Raw genomic sequence first — 22,905 nt, 5'->3', positions numbered from 1 at the left:
TAAATGATTTGCCTGAGGTCATAGAATCTGTGAGTGGTTCAGTTGACACAGCAGATGCAGATCCAGGGGTGTACTGGGAAATGTTTAACAACCACCTTTTCAAATGTAGTTCCAACATGGCTGTGGGCTTTTTTTTAAAATAAAAATAAAATAACAAATATGTATGTTAAAGCTTATTTGTCAATGATGCAAGTGGCTTCATTGCTAAATTGGATGTTTTTGTGCTATCTACCACGTATGGTTATAGACATATTGTGTTACACAGTTATAGACATGTTGTGTCTATAACTGTTTAATATTGTGTCTATAACTGTTTGTATCTATAACTAATATTGTGTCTATAACATGTTGTGTCTATAACTGTTTAATTTACATTTAATCTGCATAAAACTTTTTCTCTGTCACTTAAGCCTAGATCAAGCTTGTCCAATCCCGGGCCTGCAGGCTGCATACAGCCCAGGATGGCTTTGAATGCAGCCCAACACAAATTTGTAAACGTTCATAAAACATTATGAGATTTTCTGTGTGTGTATGTGTGTGTGTGATTTTGTTTTGTTTTGTTTTATATTAGCTCATCAGCTATCATTAGTGTTAGTGTATTTTATGTGTGGCCCAAGACTCTTTTTCTTCTTCTAGTGTGGCCGAGGGAAGCAAAAGATTGGACACCCCTGGTCTAGATAACCAACAAAGCAGTAAGTGAAGCCTTCATCTGTGGTGTCTGCTGATCAAGCTACCAAAGGAAACTCAATAAATGTGGTGTTGGGAAAAGATGTACAATTACATATTATAGGGAATTTCTAACATGCAGACACAATGCATGTAAATTGCCTCAAGAACAAAGATAATAGTAAAATGTATTAACATAATTTGGAAGTGACGTTTTTATCACATACTACCTCTGTTTAAAATGTATTTCATTGAAAGTTCATATAATTTAATTTTTATTTCTATCTGTATTTGTATTTATTTATTTGTTTTTGAGATGGTGTTTCGCTCTATCACCCAGGCTGGAGTGCAATGGTGCAACCTTGGCTCACTGCAACCTCTGCCTCCCAGATTCAAGCAATTCTCCTGCCTCAGCATCCCAAGTAGCTAGGAGTACAGGCTCCTGCCACTATACCTGGCTAATTTTTATACTTTTAGTAGAAACAGGGTTTTATCATGTTGTTCATGCTAGTCTCAACTCCTGATCTGCCCACCTGAGCCACTCCACTTGGCCTATATCATTTAATTTTTAATAATGACTATTTAACAAACAGCAGGCAAAATTCCTGAAAATTTAATAATCTGCTGTCATGAGCCAGTACAGGCCAGCTCTCCACACCGATTGAAACTAAGTTCAGCACTCTTTCCACTCCTGCTTCTACCAGCTTATAAAAGCGATGATGCTCAGCATCATACAGGGAACAAACCCAGGTATCTGTCATTACTTTCTGTGATCCTGTGTAGTTACTACCAGATACTTGGTTTTCTCTTCTGTAAAGGAGGAGATTAACAGTCCTTGCCCTGTGTACCTGCAAGGGTTTCTGAGAGGATTAAACTGGTTAGTCTGTATGATAGCGCTTTGTAAACTGCAGCGTCAGGTGCAGATAAAAGGCTTTATTATGATGACCATTTCATCACTGTTTTCAACCAGGCCACCATTGTTAAGGATGCAGTGTGTTGCTGCTTTCAAAAGTATGGTTTAGTTAGAGATCTGTAATGCCCAGAATAGACAGTAAACACCCAGAAGGATTGTTCTGAAGAAGCTCACTCAAATTTGTGCTAGTCTTTACTTAATACAAACAGCTACCTATATTGGGAAGAAAACTATTTATTCGAAGCCTCTAACTCACTCTTTTCTAGCTGCTGCTGGATTGTCTGACGGGTCTTCCCTGGGGTTATGGAATGCTTTTCAATTTCAATAGTTGAATAAAGTTACTTTTTTTTTCTGTTGCCCAGGCTGGAGTGCACGGGCATGATCTTGGCCCACTACAACCTCCACCTCCCAGGTTCCAGAGATTCTCCTGCCTCAGCCTCCCAAGTAGCTGGGATTATAGGAGTGTGCCACCAGGCCTGGCTAATTTTTGTGTTTTCCATAGAGAAGACGTTTCCCCATGTTGGCCAGGCTGGTCTTGAACTTCTGGCCTCAAGTGATCCACTTGCTTTGGTCTCCCAAAGTGCTGGGATTACAGGTGTGAGTCTCCGCACCCAGCCTATTTTTAATTTAGTTTTCAAAATTGCTTTGGTTTTTGCACGAGATCAACTCACCAAGTTATTTTCTATGAATTATACCCCTCCACACAATGTGGTTTCCTGATTATAAATCCCTAATGTCCACGTTGAAACACTCTTGAAATTTGAATGACTATAACTATTTGCCTTGAGTTTGCTGAACTTGTCTTTGGGCTGTAGAAAACTGTTTTCTGCCCAAACTCAACAAGCCCTTTGCCCATGCTGACCCCTCTATCTGGAAAGTGCTCCCCAGATTCTTTATGAAGCTGACTCCTTCTCATCCTTTAGATCAAATGCTACCTTCTTAGAGAGGTCTGCACTGAACACCTGTTTCAAGTCATCTCCCTGATCTATTTTCTTACTTATTTTCTTCACAGCACAGATGACAATATGCAATTTCCTTTTTATCTGTTGACTTATTTGTCTGTGCCCCTTATTATCATGTTGGCCCTTTGTGGGCAGGGGTTGCCCACTGATGTCACTATCTACCTCCACGTCCCATACAGTGCTTGGTGCACGATAGCTATCTGATGAACAGATGAACTTATCTGACTAGTATTGTAAGGCTTTGGCCATATATGGCTACCTTGAGGTGAAAGCCTACCCTAAAGACTATCCAGGACTTGGCCTGTGGTGCTCACAGTTGCCAACATTTCTCTCAGGCCCCAGGATGAACCGCAATGGTAGCATAGGATTGCTAGCTGCTCCCTTCTGCCCCACCCTAGGGGCTGCCCCAGTGATGTCACACAGGACAGGATTCTCTAATCCTTCTCATTCTGTAATGGTCCCCTACGCAACTAAATTTCTCAGAACATGATATGATGTGGGGGAGGGACAAAGTAGGGCCGGGGTAGGGGGTACACCCTTTCCCTGAATGAAATTTATTTAGGGGCACTGTCTGCTCACATGTTCTTCTCTGGGACAAAATGGGTAGCAGAAGCTACAATTTGTACTAAGCAAATGAAAAGAGAGGAGAGGAGAATGGGGAAAAGAAGTGTGAAGAAGGCAAAAAGAGAAGAGAAGAAAAAGAGAAGAGAGAGAAGGAGAAATGAGAAAAGAGGAAACCAAATGAAGAGGATGTGTGAGAGAAAAAAATACAAAACAGGTAGTGAGGGAGGAAGGAAGAGTTGAACCCATGTTCTGGTTGGCTTTCTAACTCTTGAGTAGTGACTGGCTTCAGTGTAAAAGGATGGCGAGGGGAATTCTCAAGTACTAGCCCACTGAGGGGGTCACTCACATTACTGACATATATTTTGAGAAGCTCAGGCAAGTCTGCCTCAAGGGTGACTCTCCTGGAAAGTAATTTGGGAACAGGAATGTAAACCCTTTTTTAAAGTCACAATTGTGGAGGAAAGGGAGAGAGAGTATTGCTGACCAGATTAAGCTTTAGACTCCACCCTACAACCCCTGTTCTTACCTCAAACTTCCCAATTACTAGGCTATCAATACACACTAAATTCAGGGCTTTAAAGCCAATCTTGTAGATAATCTTTTTCCTTGTTAATTGAAATATAAACAGATTTCCAAAGCAGAGCAGAATAGTTTTATAATATACCTATGAAAATTAGTAAAATGTTATCATCATGGCAATATATTCCCACTAAAATCTTACTGTGAACATCCCAAATATGTGTAGGAGGCCCAGCAAAGTCTTACAGTTTAGAAGAGAACTTTCAATCCTCTTTTTCCAATGTTCTTTCCCCCCTTGTACTATTCCCCCCACCTTAGCATAAGGTTTAATAAAAGTGGATACGATAATATTAAGCATATTTAATCAGACAATATTGATCTTTGTTTTAAATTGTAAAATGTTAATCTTATAACCCATGAGTTTCCTAGTTCATACCAAAATGTCCCTGCAAGCTGTATTCAGAAATAAAAAGTAGTAGGAAGGTGCCATTCTATCCACAGTCTGTACACTGTGCAGACTCCTTAAAAATCTCTCTGTTCATATTTTCTATTTCTCTCCCTTTTCTGCTACAATTGACCCAGATTCCCCAAGTGCAGAACAGAGAGAAGAGAAAGGTGTGGAAGCCTAAAGGAAGGAAGCAGAAAGATAGGCAGGCTTTTCAAGTTTTCTATGGTCCACTACTGTCACTAGTGACCCAGCTTCAGCCTTATGAGTAAGAAAATTTGTCTTTTAAGAGCACTCCAAATGGTGGTTGCCACATGAGCTTTTCTAGTTCAGAATGTTAATGAGTCCACTAGCATGCTACTCATGCTGTTACTTGTCTGGAGTATTAAGGATTCCAAGAAGGCAGCGTTTCAAAGATCTTTGATCTAATTTCCTTTTTTTTTTTTTTTTGGCGGTTATGTGGAGAATTAGGAAATGTACCTTCAAATGATATTGAGACCAAATGCATACTGAATTTTATTTTTATTTTGTATATCTGGAAATGATCCAATTTGATCTTCTAAGAAATTCTAACCCCAGAGATACTGAGTAGAGTAATTGATGGGTTCCTTGAAGATTTGGTTTGCCAGTGACTGGCAATTATATTTGATCCTGTTGTTAGGTTCTAGGTCTAAAAGTGAAGGAAACAGACCTTTCCCCAAAGAGTCAAGTTGAAAAAACTGCAGATGGCTTTTTACAACTTTAAAAGCGGCAAGAATGCCAGAAAGAATAAATAATTTGCTTTTGATCTAACAGTTGGGGCAACAAAATGGCTTAGGAGAGAGAAAATAGCAGGGTGCAAATTGTTATAGTAAGCTCCTCAGATAAAATAGAGTCTCAACACAAATTTACCTTTTTTACTGGCCAGAACTCGATTTGGCCAGTAAAATAACCTGCCTTCTACAATTAAGTCTTTGTTTTGTGTATCAGAACATCTTTTTTAAAATATGGACTTTTCTTCTAACTTCTGTTCCTGCGAATGTGGTGTAGGTCAAATTCGTCAACTGGTTAAGCTGCTGACAAGAGAAGGAAGGGCACCCCAACCAATGGGAACCCGTGCTGGTGATGTACTGCTCCTAGGCTGCAATTCATTGGCTGCCTAAGGTTTGTCATTCTATCCCCGGCGTCTGCAAGTAGCGTGGGTCGGGTTTTCTAGCTGGCTAAACTGGATTTTGGCCGCCGGCACGTGCAGTTTCTATTAACTTAAGCTCATCTCTAGCTCTTAGTAGAAGCAGTTGTTATGTTTCTGATTATCCTCCTGATTTTGAAAGAGCCTGTTCCTTTAACCTACCTCATTGGAGGTCGTTGGAGGGCCCCTGTGACAGAATCACGTGATTATCTAACATGTGCAAATAAATACAATGTGGAATCCCCTAAGCTACGGAGGGAAAACCTGCCAGAAACTCAGAGCATGTGCCCCGTGCGTGAATCAGTTGCATTCGCACGTGGGTGGGCGGTGGTAAGGTGCGTGTGTCTCTGCACTTCGGGACGCGAGGTGTGTGGCCGTGGCACCTGCTTGAGCTTCCTGGGGTCAATGGGAGAGGAAGCTCCGGAGGAGTGGGACTCTGGGGTAGGGGGATCTGGCGGGCTGCCTGGGACCCATCATGGGTTCGAAGGGCAGCGGCCAGACCGCGACGGCGCCCAAGAAGGGTGGACAGCTCCGGGTCCGTGGTCCAGGCTGCGTGTACACCACCTTCGCAGGGTTTGTATCCGCAGGCAGGCAGAAGAGCCAGAGCTCGGGGTGCGGACGCCGTAGGGGGAACGTCCGAGTTCCCACTAGGCCAACGGCCGGGCGTAGAGGGCTCTCGATCCACTGGGCACCTATTAGTCGCACATTTCTGTCCAGTCCCTGGCGCCAGAACGTGAAAGCCCGGGTCCTGGCTGCTATCCGGGATACGGACGCTCCCTTTGGCCTCAGCCTAATGGTCCAGGCCTCGAGGCAACGGCGGCGGCGGCAAAAGAAGCTGGGTAGGGCAGTGACGTCATCTGTGGCAGCCCCTCCCCCGCCCGCCGGCCCTCGCCGCAGTTCCTGCCCAACGACATCCGGGTCTCTCCAGCTGCTCGCTGCGCCGCAGCTGTAGCGGCGGCGGAGCCGGAGGAGCAGGGCGGGGCGAGCGGAGAGGTGGGGGAGGGGCGGCGTGGTCGTGAGCGCGCCTGCGCGGGGCCGCGCTAGAGGCGGCGGCGGCGGCGCTAGGGACGGGGGCGCGCACGAGAGCTAGAGAGCCGTGGTCTCGGCGCCGGTCCGGCCCGCAGCTTCGGGTCCTCAGGCGGCTGCTGCTCCGGAACGGGTGGTTGGGGAGGGGGGGTGGGGGGACGCCAGGCAGGTGAGGCGGGAAAGCGATGAGTCCTCGGCTCTTCCTCCTCCTCCTCGGGGACCCGCTCTCTGCCTCCCTCTCTAACGCCCGGATGATCTGAGCCGCGAGGGCGCCGAGAGCCGGGGGCCCGGACGCAGCCCGGCTCCTCCCCTCCTCCGCCCCCTCCCCGGCCTGACCTGGCCCGCCGCTGCCGCGGTGACCCCCTCCCCGCCCCCTCCCAGGCTGCCGCCGCCGCTGCCGCCTCGGCCGACCAGGGAACTGCCCGCTTGCGGCTGCTCCGGGTAAGTGCGGCGCTCGGGCCGACGGCGGGCGGGCGGGCCTGCGCGGCGGCGGCGGCGGGCAGGCCTGGGGCCTGTAAACAAGCCGGGCGTCTGCCCGGGCGCTCCCGGGAGGAGACGCGACAACTCCACCCCCTGGCCGGCCTCCTCCCCCGAGCCGGGCGGCGGGCGGCGAGGGGTTAACGCTCGGCGAGGGCGGTGGCGGGGAGGCGGGGGCGGGGTGTTTGTGGCGGGGGCGCGACCCTCAGGCCGTCCGCGGCCGGGAGGGGTGTTTGTGGCAGCGACGCGGGAGAGGGCCGCGGGCCGGCCTGGCCAGAGAGCGGCCTGCGGAACTTTTCCTGAGCGGGGAGGGGGCGTCCCCGCGCCCCCACTCGCCCTGGCGCGCCACCCCGGCTGTCCTGGACTGCAGCCCCTGGGAGGGAGGCGGGGAGACTTCCTTTGAACCGGACTTAGCCTCGAAAAACCTAATTCTGGAGGAATTGCTTAAGGTTTTACAGGCGGCAGGGCTGAGAGGCTCCTTCAGAACTCAAGTCAGTGAGTGATGCTTCCAGCTCATTCATTATTAAGGCAACAAGCAAATCCATTGAAGTAAATTCCGATTTCTCATCCTTTTAACTACCTAAATTGGGTAAAACTAATTGATGTTAGATCTTGGTTGAGGTATGGTTATGTTCTGCTTGTAGATTTTAAATAAACTTGGAGCCTTTTCTTGAAAGACAGCTGGCTGTGGAGAGCCTTCTACCAATTGCAGCTTTAGATACGTTTTGAAAATTTCATCACCTGAGGTATTTTTCTTGTCTCACCTCAAACACCACATGGTAGTTACAAGTCCACAAAGGTCATCAGTTGTCCAAGCCATGGGATTTGTGCCACCCCCACCTCACCCAGGTTTCCTGGTAATTGGAATAGTGAGCTCAATGTGTTTTAAAAAGTGAAGTGTGTGAGAGATAGGTATCGTTTTCTCAAATGAAATGATTTTGACATTATTGAGAGAAATTAGAAAATTTAAAAATGGTTATGTAAGACAGTCTTTTCAAACTTGCACGTTGGGATTTTAAACACAACCACTTTTTACATGTGCTACGCTCCGAAGAGTGGAGGGATTTGAAACAGTACTCTGCTGAGACTTAGGGTTCCAGAGCGCTCAGGAATTTAGCAGAGCTTGGCCCCCAACTCTGTTTGAAACACTTTACTTTTATACTTTTATCTTGCCACATATTGGGCCTTTTCCAAAGTTTGTATTTCTGTAACTCGTTTTTCAAATGAGAAAAATTGAAACTACGATTTTCTATTCTTAAATGTTACCTTTATTGACTTAATGCTTTCGTTATCAATAAATAATTTGAAGCACAAAGTAACATTTCCCAGTGTTACAGTTTTCTTCTTATGTGTAACTTACATATATCTGATTAAACAGTCATGTAAGGTTGATTATTTTTAACCTGGAAGTTCACAGCAGTACCAAATTTTTGAAACTATAATGAACCTCCTGCATATGGAAGTTGCTTAAGACATTTTAATTTGATGATATAAAACATTTTTAGATCAGTGAAGTACATTACATTATGGGAAAAGGTATATTATGACCGATAATGTTTGAAGTTAACTACCTTAATTATATTTGAGAAATAAGAGTCATCAAATTGCTTTTTACTTGGCTTGTATCTTTTTATATATTTTGTGTACAGATTTTCTTTTTACATGAAGGGCTGAGGTATATAACCTGTTGAAGAGAGCAGTGCAGTAGAAGACAAGGATTGTTTAATATGGCTGTGCTCCAAAATATCTGTGTCCATGGACAAGTCCTTTAACCTTTTGAGTCTCAGCTTCCAAATCAGTAAAGCCAGGTGGGCAGATTAGATTATCACATGTACTATCCAGTTACTACTTTTTAAAATTTCCTCACCAATATTGTGTGTCTAGTCAACATACCTTTGCCAAATAAATGCCTGTTATGTGTCAGGCACGTAGATGTTTCAGTGTTCTAAGGCTGGATTTCTTTCTCGGTTCTATTTTATTTAACAAATTCTAAGTTGGTGATTGTTCTTTAGGAAAGCTATACTCGTAGGTAGGTTTTATTGATTTTTCTTTTAGGGTTGGGATGTGTAGAGAAACTTGGGAGGAAGGAGGATGAAGATTTCATGAGTGACAACGGGTGGTTGAGACTATAGGTTTGAACAAGCACAGGACCCTTGGTAGTCTGATGTGAGGGAGATTATAAAAACACATTATGAAGGTTTTTTCTTCACTTCAAGCTGGGTCTTATCTTGTTAAACCTTTGAAAATTCTGTAATATCTTATTTGTTTTTGAAAGAAATCTATAGCAACATCATTTTGTCATGTGGTAAATATTTCTGAGCAATTACCAAATACCTATAGTCTTTGAATTTGTTCAAATTATACCAAGGCCATTTGTTTACTCTAATAGCTAATAGAATGTACAGCTGATTTTGGTTTAACTGTGTGTGCTTATTTATAATTTTAAACCAAAGAGTGGCATCTATCCACAAAGAACTTGTTATCTCTGAAATGCTCACCCAGGAGAGCTGGATTAATTTTTTAAGATGTAAATCTGTGCTCATGTAGAAATAATAACAAGGTGATATGTTGATGATCCCCTCAATGATTATCTGACTCTTTCCTGGGCACCTGACTCTGAGTCAGTATACTCTTGAATACTTTCCATTCTTAAATCAGGAGAAAGAGACAGCCATGTAAGAAAATTGGCCCCTGCTGGGTTTTGTAAGAGTTAAGCAAGAAAAAACAAGGCATGGCCCTGTGAAATATATAAACCTTGGAGAAAGGGAGACGGTATGGTGAGGCAACTGGGTAAAAGTTGTGTCGTCTTCTGTGTTGGGTAGTAATTTTATGTCACAATATGTCCTGTCTTCCATCTCGAATAACAAATTTTAAAATTCGGTTGCTGTGTTTATTATTTTGCTGTTAGACAGGATATGTAAATTAACTGACCTGGGATTATTAGCCATTCCTATATAAAAGAAATCTGGGATAACCTATATCAAAATCAAAACATTGATGATACTCTTTTCCTTAACTCTTTCTAATGTCTTATGTGCTCCATATTACATAACAGTTTTATACTTCATTATGAGTCTCCAGAATATATTTTTTGATAATTTTGACCTTTGAATGTCCTAGCTATCCATGTACTACTTAGATAATCTCTTTACCTGGCTTTTCTTTTGCTGAGGCATGTAAGAGCTAGAGAAGGTAAACAGTTCAGAGAGGCAAGTTTCTGTATCCCTTTATCTAAAATGTAGTAGACTTTGCAAATATTGTAAGGAACTAAGAGAAAGGTATAGGATCTTAATGTGTATCAATAAATTAAACTCTGATGCTGTGTTTATAATATTGGAGATGTTTTAAACATTTCTTGAGTAAATGTGTGATAAAGGAGGGATCTTGAGTTTTTATAATTCTTAATATGTTTATGTAGTATACGTATATAAGATCTGAATTAAAAGCTATTAGTTTTTATGGCTGATAAGATTTAGAATTAAAATCTTGTAAGACTAAACTACTTCTAGATACAGAAGAAAGTAATGAAAGCCATACTTTCTTGGCCATTTATCTGTGTTAGGCTTTTAATTTTTTGCCACAACCCTCTAAAATATATGATGTTATCTTCATTTTATAAATAGGAAAATTTAGGGTCAGAGAACCTAAGTAACATGCCAGGATCAGATTTGGGTAGATATAAAAGTATTTTTCAAGATATTACTGAGTGGATTTTTTCCAATTAGATGAACCTCCTTATTACCAAGAACCCAAATTTTAAAAGCTGAACACTAACACTTATGATTCATAGATTCCTAGAGTTAAGCAAGTCCATGTAAGTTTATGTAAAGTCTTCCAATGCAAGACTGTAATGTTTTCTTCTAAAATATTCAGAGAAGATATTAGAAATTAAGTTGATTTTCTCATTCCTAAAATTTCAGAAGTTAACAAAGCTAAACATTTTATGTCTTCAACTATTATTGTTTAGATTAAGTAATGGAATCCATGTTAATTCTCAAGTGGTTGATATCCTTATGAAGGATCTAGGGAAATGTTTCTGAACAAATAATAATCAGTAGAGCCACATTGAAGGGCCGGGCCCCATGGTGAACATGGTGATAAAACTAACCTTTGAAAGTCAGATAGGACAGTTTGAGTCCCTGCTCTCTTACTTCCTAGCCAGGTGTTCCTGGGTAAGCTACTTGATTTCTTTAAACCTGTTTTCTTTATGTCAAAGGAAAATACTTTTGTCATGAGGTTATCTTGAAGATTTAATGAAATAATTATATGAAACACTTGAGATGTTTTCTACCATAAAGTGCCAAATAAATGGTAGCTGCTATTATTGAGTATATGAAATCTTGAGATACTTAGGGGTACAGAGACTTTCTTAGTATGAGAGGGTTGTCTTTTGGTTATGGCTCTTGGAGTGAACCTGGAAGCCAAACTAGAAGAGATTGAGTAGAGAATTTAGAAGACATTGTAAACTGCAAGTTTAGAGAGCTTGCATTTGAATAGACTAAAAGTTAAGAGGTAATAGAAGAAAGAGAAAGTTGAGTTTAAGTAGCTTTATTTGGCTGTGCAAAGCTGGCAAGTAGTCAAGGATTTGGAGTTAATGATTAGGAGGGAGAAGATGGTTAAATTGTGGATAAAGAGTAACAGTAATAAAGCAAAGGTGAATGTTCAGGCTAGAATGATCAGTCAGTAAGGAAGGACAAGGGTTGGTATTTTGAAAGGGGAGTTACAGTTTATGGCTAGAAATGAGCAGGAAGGTGTCTTTGCTACAGGAAAGGATGCAAAGGAGTAATAATCATTCTGATTAACTCAGTTATTACCATTTTTTAAAAAATGGAGTCTTTATAAAAGGCTTTATATGTGAGTCCTAGGTTAAGTTTGAAAAATTGTCTTGGAAGGTGCAGGTCTTACTACTTCAGACCCAAACCATGATATTAGCATTCCAACTGGTCTCTTTCCTGTTAGCATTTTGTACTGCATCTCCTCCCCACTTCTATAAACCATCAAAATTCTTTCTAAAAATACAGTTTTTCATTATAGCGTTTCTCCCAGTATACTTCAGTGACTCCCTTTTACTAACCTCTGGAATAAAGTTCAGAATTCTTGGTTTGGCTTTTGAGACTTTCCTTGATTGGACATCAAGACTGATTTATTTTACCCAAACTGGTACACTTGCTATCTCTGGAACACACTCTTTTCTCTCCATGGATCTTTGCTCATGCTAATATGCAGTCAGGAATTCTTTTCCTTCCTTCTCCATCTTTTATTTTCTCTTTTAGTAAAGCTCATTTTTAATGTTTCTTCTTCTACAAAGTCTTCTCTGACACCCCAGAGTGTTTAATCTCTTCTTTCTCTGTACTTAAAGGAATGTCTGTGTATTATTTCTATCATATGTTTTACCTCTAGGTATTTGTGTCTAAATTATAATTGTGTTCAGTTAATTCTAAAGGGAAAAATAAATTTTTACTTTACCCAAAGGCTAACACAGTGCTTTATGGATAGTAGACATTCAGATGTTTAGTATTAAGCAAAATCTACCTAGAGTGGAAGTGATTGCTGTAGGGGAAGATAGTTGAAGTAGTTACAAGCTTTACTGTAGCAGACGTTTCTGAAGATAGTTGAAGTAGTTACAAGCTTTACTGTAGCAGACGTTTCTGACTCTCTTCCTGTATGGTATTTTGTCTGAGCCTGGATATTTAAGTATGAAGATTATACAAATCTGAAGTGTGGCAGTGTTCTCATATTGATGTAGAAGACTAGGTTAACTAATTTGGGACCTATGGGTTTCATTTTAACTTCCTACTTAATTTTGGCTTCAAGGGTTAACAGGACATTTAAAAACACATATCTCTTTTCAGAGTATTTTATATTTGCAAATATTATCGTGAACTTTGTGTCATTTTAACCAGAGAGGGATTGTGGAATCATAGGAATTAGATGATGTGTTAAAGAAGGGAGATAATTATCAACTGATTTAATTTGAACCAACAAGTATCTAATATATGCATACTCTGTGTTCCAATAAACGTCTAAGCTAGACTTTAAAGCTTATCAAAATGCTAGACTATTGTCACTATTTAGAAAATACATAGTAAAATTTCCTTTATTGGATTTTTAAATGGGTAATTCCATATCATCAGTGGCTGCTTAGATCTGTTTATTGGAGTACGATGCTAATGAGACCTCTTGATTCTTTTTGTGCCTCTTGTGTTTTCCCATCTTTGACATTAGCAAGTCCAATGATAACTGACATTATTGAGCATTTATGTGTTAAGGACTATTATAATAAATTTTTAATTATTATCTCATTAAGTCTTCACAGCAGCCCTATAAGCTAGTTACTGTTACTACCTATATCTTAACAGATGAGGAAATGGAAACAGAGCAGTTATTTGCCAGGAGTTTCAGAGCTAGTAACAGAAGCCTAGTACATGTCCTTGGACTTTTCAAAAATACTTTGTGGATCAGTGCAGTTTCATTTTTACTGCCGAAAGAAAGTCTCTTGGCCATTGTGATGGGTCAGAATATCTTTGTATGTGAAGGATATGACCATAGTTCCATTGTACCCAGAGAGCGAATCTTATGATTGAGTTGGGATCTGAGGTGGCAATGTACACTAAGTTTAAAAGGTATATTATCATATGTTAGCTCTCTTCAGAAATATTCCCCAAGAAGAGCTATTACATTTTTTAATATTAAAAAAGCATAGGATATGGCCATGATACAACTAGTTCGTTCCATAAGCCACGCATACTTTTTCTTATGGCTTAAAATTTTATTCATGTTCACTACTTTACAACCCACTGACATAAATTATTTCATTGGTACTTTATTCAAATGAAATTCTCAGTGAGTCTAAGAAAGATAGTCTTAAACATAAACTACCTGAGTTTACAATAGAGATTATACTCTAAGTGGAAACTCCAATGTTAAGTTTATTGAAAATAAATTTCTTAAAACCAGGTCTTTATTTATTCATTTTAAATAGATTATCAATATATGACTGTTAAATTTTTGTAGGCTCCCTGTTCATTTTCTGATGAACATGTGACAGGAAACAATGTGAGCTGGAAATATAGCAGACTATGAGAAAACATTCACTTTAAACTTAGGCTGGTGTTTTGTATTCATCTATGATATGGCTGCCACAGGCAGGGATATAACTAAACATTATTTTTTTAGTCGTACTTTATGTGGCCTAATTATTTTAAAGAATATGTTATTCAAGAATTGTCTATTATACTGTTTTAAAGAATAAGAATATAATTCATTACCAACTTTGAATGTCTTGGATTCTTTGTACTACCTTTATCTTTAGCATGACTGGTAGAATCACATCGAATTTGATATTGTGTGTATAAAGATGAACTGTGCCTGCCTTTATTACCAAAATTCAGAAATGAAAATGTGAATGATAAAAGATAAGGTATGGCTATATATATATTTTGTTTTGTTTTTGTTTTCCAAACAGAATCTCAGAATTTACCAACCATTAGAAAAACATCTTTGCTTTATGCCACCGTGCCTCAGAATGTTAAGTAGATAGTAAATAAAATTTTCACCTTTTGTAAAGCAGTGGGGTATTATCCTTTCTGAGAGCCTGTAAGGCTGTTTTGGATGCCAAGGGGCTAATCTTAGAAGTGGCAGCTTTTGTTCTGTGACCAACCCACAGCTTACCCTTTGTTATTCCATATCTGTCATCTTCATTTTCTCTTTCTGCATAAATGCTTCTTGATCAGTAAGCAGGTGTTTCAATTAGTAAGCCATCTAGTGTGATATTTTCTGGTTTGCTACAGTCAATAAAATAAGTAACTCTGTTAATGTAAATAGTATTATTTGTTTTATATAGTAAAACCCCAAGATTAAGTTAGAGATATTTTGGCTAAAGTACATTGAAAATGGATTTCCCAGCTCCCAGAAATTCCTGTTTGTGTCTGAATTACTTTATACTTGCTTGGCTTCTTGTGTAGAGAAAACTTTAGAAAAGAAATAATCCATCCATGAATGTCGAATAAATGAGCAGGTAAATAAATAAATAGCACAGGGCAAGAAAATGTGTGGGTTCTTAGTCATAACTACTTATTTTTCTCTTTTGTTCCCTTCCTTATGTGGCACTTTTCAATAATGGGAGTGTGTATCTAATGATAAACTTGTTAAAGTCATTGATGAACAGTAATCTGAAAATCAAGTTTTGATTGTTAAGCTGCAGATTTCATTTAGGGTCCAATATTTTCTTTTTAGACATACATTATGATATTTTTGTAGGGATGAAAGACAACCATAAAATACATAGAATATCATGTATTCTATAGATGGAAAATGATGAGATACAGTTTGTTGGCAGGCCTACTTCCCTGGGAATACCTTTTCCTGTATAGAAGGTAATCACTGTTGACAAGGGAGAAGTCAAGGTATAATGGCTATTATTCATTTGTCTCGTGTATTCATCAAGTATCATGCTAAATATGGAAAAAAAAGGCACGATTTCTTTCCTCCTGGATCTTAAAATCTAAAGTGAGAAATAATTCACCAGGTGAGTGCTGCGATAAGAGAAACAGGATTCTATGAGCTTATGACTAAGGATAGATCTATTTCCTAAGATGTAGAACTAAGAAGTGATAGGAGTTGAGAATTTCATTTTGGGCCATGTGATTTGAGGTGTGGCTATTCAAGTATAGGAGGTAGGTGGTTACACATTTTTTAAGCTATTAAATAGAACTTTCACCTGAAAAGGTTTTTTCCCTCTTTCTTTCCTCAGCATCTATCTCCCTACACACAAAGCATCTCATACCACAATTCATGAACTAAGTGAATGATTGTATTTTGAAAAATGTTAGATTATCTCCACAGAAGCCTGTTGGAGGCAAATGCTTTTGGTCATTTTTTTCAGCAGGGACGTTTCACATGTGTAAAATATTTAGAATCCCCACATATTTGTATATGAATGAAACTTTTACCAACTTATTAAATGTTTAATAAGCTATATTTTTCCCTTCTTTCAACTTAAAGTGTACAAGGTTATCAGCAAACACATGTAAATGCTCAATGTGAGGGGTTTTGTTTATTAGTTTTAGCAAGAGAAAAAAGGATAGATTGGATCAGGAAGTCAGTTATTGTTTTCTGGGTTATGAGTCTGAATCCTCAAATATGCAGAGATTTAAAAGTAGCAAACTAGGAATTGAATTCACCTCTGTATCTGTGACAAGTTATCCAAAACTGATAAATTTGAATTGGATACCAGATGAGCCAAATTGAGATTGTAAGTAAATTCTTAGAAAACTTTAAAAACTAAGTAGTTCTATGCCATCTAAGTCTTTTTAGTATTTTTCTTTTGCTTGTACTATAATTGGTAGTGAAAATAGGTCGATATCTAATTTTTATCGTCACTAGAGCCCTCCAGCTAAATTTAGCGTAGATGTTTTCCTAGCAATTATATACTTACAAAGTTTACTTTTCAAAATTGTGCAATACATGCCTTTATAGAAATTTAAGAAGACTCCTTACAGATTATGTACTTCAGATCATGGCACAACTAGATGTTGATACATTAAGTAAAAAATCATGAAACCTATGAAGAACATCAAAAGTGGCAAGATGTGTTCACTTGCACTTTGTGAGATTGAAACTGCTGCCAGTATCTGTACAAACTGTGGTTTGAGTACTTTTAAATTTTAACTAATTTAGCAAAGACTATTTTTTAAGTAATTTGGGGGTAGAAAAAATGGTCTTTAGCATAGAGGAGCTTTATCTGACATTTTAGTTGGTTCAATTGGTTGATTTTGGTTTGCTTTTTGAAATTTTGTATTGTCTTGATTTGGGGCAAAATGAAAATAACAGTTCATATGCATTAGAATTCATTTGGATGAAGTTTATTGTTGGAGGCGGGAAAGTAAATATTTAACTGAAAAATGAAGTAAATATTTAGTCAAGGCTGTAAGATGAAATATTTGTCAGCTGAGAAATTTTCAGGTAACTTTTTTAACATTTGAAAAAAATTAATATAGCACGAGTATTTTTCTACTACTATAGGTATAATCCATAGTCATATTTTTTAACCTTCTTATGTAAAGTAAAATATCAATGTAGAAAGCCATATACCATCATAGTAATCTTTTAAAATTGCCTTATAACTTACAAAGCATAACATTCATGCATTTAAAGTTTACGGTTCGGTAGTCTTTAATATATTCAGACTTATGCAACCATTGATCTTTGAAGAAAATTCTTGTCTGAATGAGAAAGAATTAAAAGCAAGAAAGGAGATATAGAAGAGATTGCTGAGGCTGAGGAGGGGCAAAGTGGTAAGAGCAGGATTAGAAAGGGACATTAAAAATTCAAGGATACTGAGTTTGTGGGCATCAGAAAAATGTGAAGGCTGTTTTAAGAGAGGATAAAACCTAGAGGGAAGGAACAATAGACAAAGCCGTTATAGAACATAGCTAGAATATTTAAAACTTTTAGTACTGAATTTTAAATTTTAGGGATATGTAAGTGAAATACAAAGGATAGCTCCCTTTTCTCATGAGTTTTAGTACCTATAAGATATTTTCTTTCTAGAACTTTGTGTAGGAATTTTGAAGCTGAACCATAATCATGTGTTCTCTTTGTTCTCTTCTGTCATCTTCAGATTGGAACCAGTACAGAGTAGGAAACCCATATCATCTTGGGATTATTTTTCGGAGAAATCTTCCAGAGGATTAAATGGCACCGTCCCCCTTGGGTCCAAGTAGGAGGGGAAGAATCCTATTTTGGGTGCTGTCCTACTCAGTGGGCTGCTTTAGTTCACTTTTTAGCCAGATAATGGAGCTAAATGAGAAATTTCAGCTTCCAGAGAAAATCGTACTTGATTTTATAGATCAAAGCTTTCTGGTTACGTCAGAATTGTTACTGAGATTTTAGGGGTATTCAGTTAAAGTACCCCAACAAGTGTGATAAATCACACAGAGGTATAAAGTCAATAAAGTCCTGTAGTATGCAGACTGGAAATTTGGGGTGGGGTGGGGAATGCAAAGTGTTGGGACTGTTGGTACCTATATTTGACTACTAGGGATGATATGTTTTAAATTCTATATTCAGTTTCTTATCAGAAATACTGACTATAATATCTTGTACTTAATTTTTTAAGGAGCAGGTGATAAAGATAGGTTATATTTTTTTCAGAGTAATTGAGATTAATAGATAAAATGTGTTATCTGAATGTTTATAGTAATAGAAACCAAGTTTACAAAATGTGTATATATGATTTGTTTTTAATAACCAAGCATTCCTTTCTTTACAAAAGATTTCCTTTATGTAAATCTTCATAATTGTTTTATAGATGGGGAACTGTATTATAGAACTGTATTATAGAAGGGGAACTTAAGAGTATTTGTTGATTTAACTGGCTCATCTATAGGACTGAGTTTTATTAGAGGAGTATTTAAACATAGAAGTCTGTGAAAATATTTTTAATGCTGAGGGAAATTGAAGGGACTTCCTAGAACTGCAAACTAATAGAAAACTTTTGGCCAGGCTTGGTGGCTCAAGCCTGCAATCCCAGCACTTTGGGAAGCCAAGGCAGGAGGATTGCTTGAGCCCAGGAGTTGGAGACCAGCTAGGGTAGCATAGTGAGACCTCATCTCTACAAAAAATATTTCAAAATTAGCTGGACATGGTGGCACGCTTATAGTCATAGCTACTTGGGAGACAGGCGTGAGCATCGCTTGAGCCCAGGAGCTCCAGGCTGCAGTTTAAATTGTGATCGTCCTGCTGCATTGTAGCCTGAGTGACACAGCAAGACACAAACAAAAACCAAAAAAACCCTCTACCTCTAAAGATGTGGGGATTTAAAGATTGCTACGATTTAAATATAAATCATAAATATATAAAATATGAGATAACAGAAGAGTATTTGTTAAGACTAAGCTCTGCTACGTAAAGTTAAGGTGCTGTCATTTTGCTGGTGTTTCTGATTCTCTTTTGCAATGCATGTTGAACTTGACTACTACCTTAGCCATGGTGCAGGGAAATGACATGAACAGAGATGTAAATTAATGTTCCTGAGTTTCGGCCGGGTGCAGTGGCTCACACCTGTAACCCCAGCACTTTGGGAGTCTGAGACTCAGTTGACCTCAAGTCTGAAGATCACGCGAGACCAGCCTGGCCAACATGGCAAAACACCATCTCTAATAAAAAATTTAAAAATTAGCTGAACATGGTGGTGCACGCCTGTAATCCCAGCTACTTGGGAGGCTGAGGCAGGAGAATTGCTTGAGCCTGGGAGATGGAGGTTGCAGTAACCCAAGATGGAGCACCACTGCACTCCAGCCTGGTAAGAGAGGGAGACTGTGTCTCCAGAAAAGAAAAAAAAAAAAAAAAAAGTTCTGGGCTTCAAGGGCACTATAATGTCCAGGTCTTAAATTCTTAGAGCCTTCTTCTGTGGACCATTTATGTTAACTGTTGTTGGAGAATCTAATTTTCATTCTTATCTTCCCCTTTCCTTTGACCTTTCGTTATAGGTTTTTTTGAAGTGAACATACTTTTATGTATTGACTTATTTATTGAGTGCTTCCCAAATGGCAGCTTTATTATTTATTTCTTCAACTCAGTTGTCTAGTTTACTTCATTTGTGTCTAATCTATTTAACTCATCCTTTGAGTTTTTAATGTAAACATTTTTAAACTTTTTTTTTTTAGACTCAGAGGTGTGCATGTGCTTGTTACATCGATATTACATGTATAATGGTGGAGGTTGGGCTTTTAGTGTACGCGTCACCCAAATACTGAAGGTTGTACCCAGTAGGTAGTTTTTCAACCTTTGCCCACCCCCACCCAGTTATTTTTATTTCTGAAAGTAATATTTCTTTTTCAATCTGCATGGTAATTTTTTTATAATTTCTTATTTTTCAAAAAATACCTTGTCAGACATTTTGTCCATAGTTATAATATCTTCCAATATTGGAAGTCCTTAGGAAGTTGTATTTACAGTAGTTTGTTTTGTTCTGTATTTGGTGATTTTTTTTAATGAGCTAATATTTGATTAAACACTGAATATTTCTCTATCATCTGTATAATTACGTACAATTTAATTTCCACTTTTTTTAAGCATAAAAGAGTTTAATTTTCCTTTTTATACTCAATAACTTCTTTAATTAGCCAGTATTTTTTTTTTTTTTTTTTTTACCAGTTTCTGTACTTACTGTTCCATGCATCTTCTCTGAGTTCACGCTTCTTCTTGCTGAAGTACATCCTTTAGCAATCCTTTTAGTAAGAAGCTGGCTTGTAAATGTCCTTAATTTTTACTTAGTTTTTCAGCTAGATAGAGAATTCTTAGTTGATAGGTTTCTTCCTATCAGCACCATCAGTATATTATTTCATTGTCTTGTGAAACTTGAAACCTGGATTTCTGAGAAGTCTGGTCTCTGCCTAATTGTTATGCTTCTGTATGTAATTTTTTTTTTTCTGATAGTTTTTAAAAATATTGCTCTTCTTTATTCTGTCACCACTACTTACTTTGTGACCTTGGGCAAGTTCAAAATGGAGATAAAATTGTATCTGTTTCATAGGGTTGTAATGATGATTAATTTAATATATAAAGCACTTAGAACAGAGCCTTGCAGATTTTAAGTGTGGCATATTAATACTTGTTTTATTTTGCTGTACTCGATATTCTAAACACATTTCTATGATATGCTTAAGTAAGTATGTTCTTTTATCCATAGCTACTCTTTGAAATATGTTGTTGATGGGAAGACATACCTTTCTTTGGTTCTAGAAAATTCCTTAGCCTTCATATCTTTGAATATTCCTTTTCCAATATTCCTTCTTAGTCTCTGTATTATGTTCTAGGCAGTTCCTCAGTATCATTTTCTAATTTACTAATTCACACCTTGACTTTGTCCAGCTAGAATTTATGTGGCCTCAGTTTTTATTTCTCAGTGAATCTATTTTTTTAATATTTGGGCTGTCTCTAATAGCCACCTCTTCTGGTTTGATTTCTGCCTGTTTTTAATTTTTCTCCCCTAATAGCTATTGTGCCTTCCCTTTAACATTTGAAGTCATTTTCAGATTGTCATTTTTTCTTGTAGAATGAATTCCTACAGTTGTTGATTTTATTGGCTATCCATCTTAGTTTAGTTTTCTTCATGTGTTTTTGAGTTTGCTTTTGCAGTCTCCTAATGAATGGAAGTTTTGTTTTTTTTTTTTCTTTTTTACTCTTCTTATCCAGTGTTTTTACATGCTCCTACATCTCTGTCTAAAATCACATCTTTATACTGGAGGCCCAATTCCCTTGATTCTTGATAACACCAAGCTTCTGTTTTCAAGAATAATATACAAACTAAGATCTATATTCTTCTCACTGGGCACATAACTTCATCTAAACTGTAGCCTCATGCAATGGTTAGTAGCAGCTTTTTCTGGCTCCTTTCATAGGTTGGAAGAGCCTCCATCCTAGGTATTAGTTTCAGGCAAAGAGCCTGAGTTTTATCTCAGCCGTGCATGGGTACCTTTTTAGTCCCTGTTACTATCCTTACAGTATGTGAACGTTTGACCATCTCTGTTACTTGAGCCCAGAAGGCTCATAGTTTCAGCTTCACAAACTACTTTGTATTTAAAGAGTTCAGTGGCTTGGTCTTTCTATTATTTTGTTTTTATAGTTAATGTATAGTCAACATACATTAAAATGTTTGGAACAGAGTTGCATTTCAAAAGTGAATATACAAATCCATTTGGTTGGAAATTAGTTGTCTTAGCCCATTTTGTGTTGCTATCACAGACTGGGTAATTTATTAATAATAGAAGTTCATATAGCTCTCAGTTCTGGAGGCTGGTAGGTCTAAGATTGAGGGGCTGCATCTGGTGAGGGCCTGCATCTGGTGAGGGCCTGCATCTGGTGAGGGCCTTCTCATTCTATCATCTTGTGGTGGAAGGCAGGAAGACAAGAGAACACAAGAGCAGACAAGGGCAAGATGGACCCAGAGTTGATTTTACCAGGAACCCACTTCTAAGATAAGGGCATTACTCAAGTTATGCATCCAGTTACTACTTAATGGACTCACTGGTTAATACTGTCACAATGGCAATTCAATTTCAGTAAGTTTTAGAGGTGACATTCAAATCATAGCAGAAGGCAACGTTTAAAATCAATGTATATCCTGCATACCCTTCAGAAAGATACTAGTTTACTCTCCTACTTATGAGAGGTATATTTTTTATTCCTTTGCCAATATTGGGTGTTATAATTTTTTTTTTTTTTTTTTTTTTTGAGACGGAGTTTTGCTCTTGTTACCCAGGCTGGAGTGCAATGGCGCAATCTCGGCTCACCGCAACCTCCGCCTCCTGGGTTCAGGCAATTCTCCTGCCTCAGCCTCCCGAGCAGTTGGGACTACAGGCACGTGCCACCATGCCCAGCTAATTTTTTATATTTTTAGTAGAGACGGCATTTCACCATGTTGACCAGGATGGTCTCGATCTCTTGACCTTGTGATCCACCCGCCTCAGCCTCCCAAAGTGCTGGGATTACAGGCATGAGCCACCGTGCCGGGCCATGTTATAATTTTTTAATCTTTGAGAAGGTAATGTATAAAAAACAAATTTGTGTTTAATAGCTAGCAGGGTTGGTTATTGCTCCATATATTTATTAGTTATTTATATTCTTTTATTATGTAATTGCCTGTTCACATTCATTGCACATTTCTTTTCCTTTAAAGTGTTTATTTTTATTGTCTTTTAAAATAGCTCTTTGTCTGTTGTAGGAATATTAACTTTTATGTATATATTGCAGATAATTAAAAGATGTTTGTTTTCAGGTTAATGAGCTTTATAGTGTAGAAGTTTTCTTTCTCTGGAGTCACTTTTTCTTATTCCTTTGGAGTGTCAGTCTTGTCTTTTCTTTCTTGTCATTCTTAGAAAGTCCTTTTCTGCCATAAGATTATAGAAATATTTGCCTAGATCTACTGGTATGGTTTTATTATTAATACCTCAGACTTCAATCTTTAATCTCTTGGTATTTAAGATGTGATGTTGTAGGGATTTAGCTACCCACCACTGGAGGGCAGGAGTGGAAAAGATCAGCTTTCAGACACCCGTTAACTGAATCTCTATTCCCAGAGCTCTCTCTGGATTCTCAGTTCTATTCCACTGATTGGTTTATTCCTGCATTAGTATTGCCTCTTAAATACTATAATTTGAAC

The 22,905-nt window shown here is 38.6% G+C and overlaps 1 protein-coding gene across 3 annotated transcripts in view; it reads left to right on the top strand.

Annotated features, from left to right (window-relative positions):
* The first annotated feature begins 6,287 nt into the window (after positions 1 to 6,287).
* PPM1A (protein phosphatase, Mg2+/Mn2+ dependent 1A) overlaps positions 6,288 to 22,905 on the top strand; it is a 47,839-nt gene continuing 31,221 nt past the window's right edge. Inside the window, exon 1 of one of the 3 annotated variants that reach the window (XM_032245941.1) lies at positions 6,288 to 6,704. The gene's annotated coding sequence lies outside the window, so the exon portion shown is untranslated. Of the gene's footprint in view, positions 6,705 to 7,107; positions 7,487 to 8,396; positions 8,549 to 22,905 lie in introns of those variants that run through there. The other 2 variants (XM_032245943.1, XM_032245942.1) reach the window with 2 other exon arrangements.

Source organism: Sapajus apella, unplaced genomic scaffold (genome assembly GCF_009761245.1).
Source record: "Sapajus apella isolate SASKATOON/1434 unplaced genomic scaffold, GSC_monkey_1.0 scaffold59, whole genome shotgun sequence".
NCBI lineage: Eukaryota > Metazoa > Chordata > Mammalia > Primates > Cebidae > Sapajus > Sapajus apella.
This window is presented reverse-complemented; position numbering and strand designations above follow the sequence as displayed.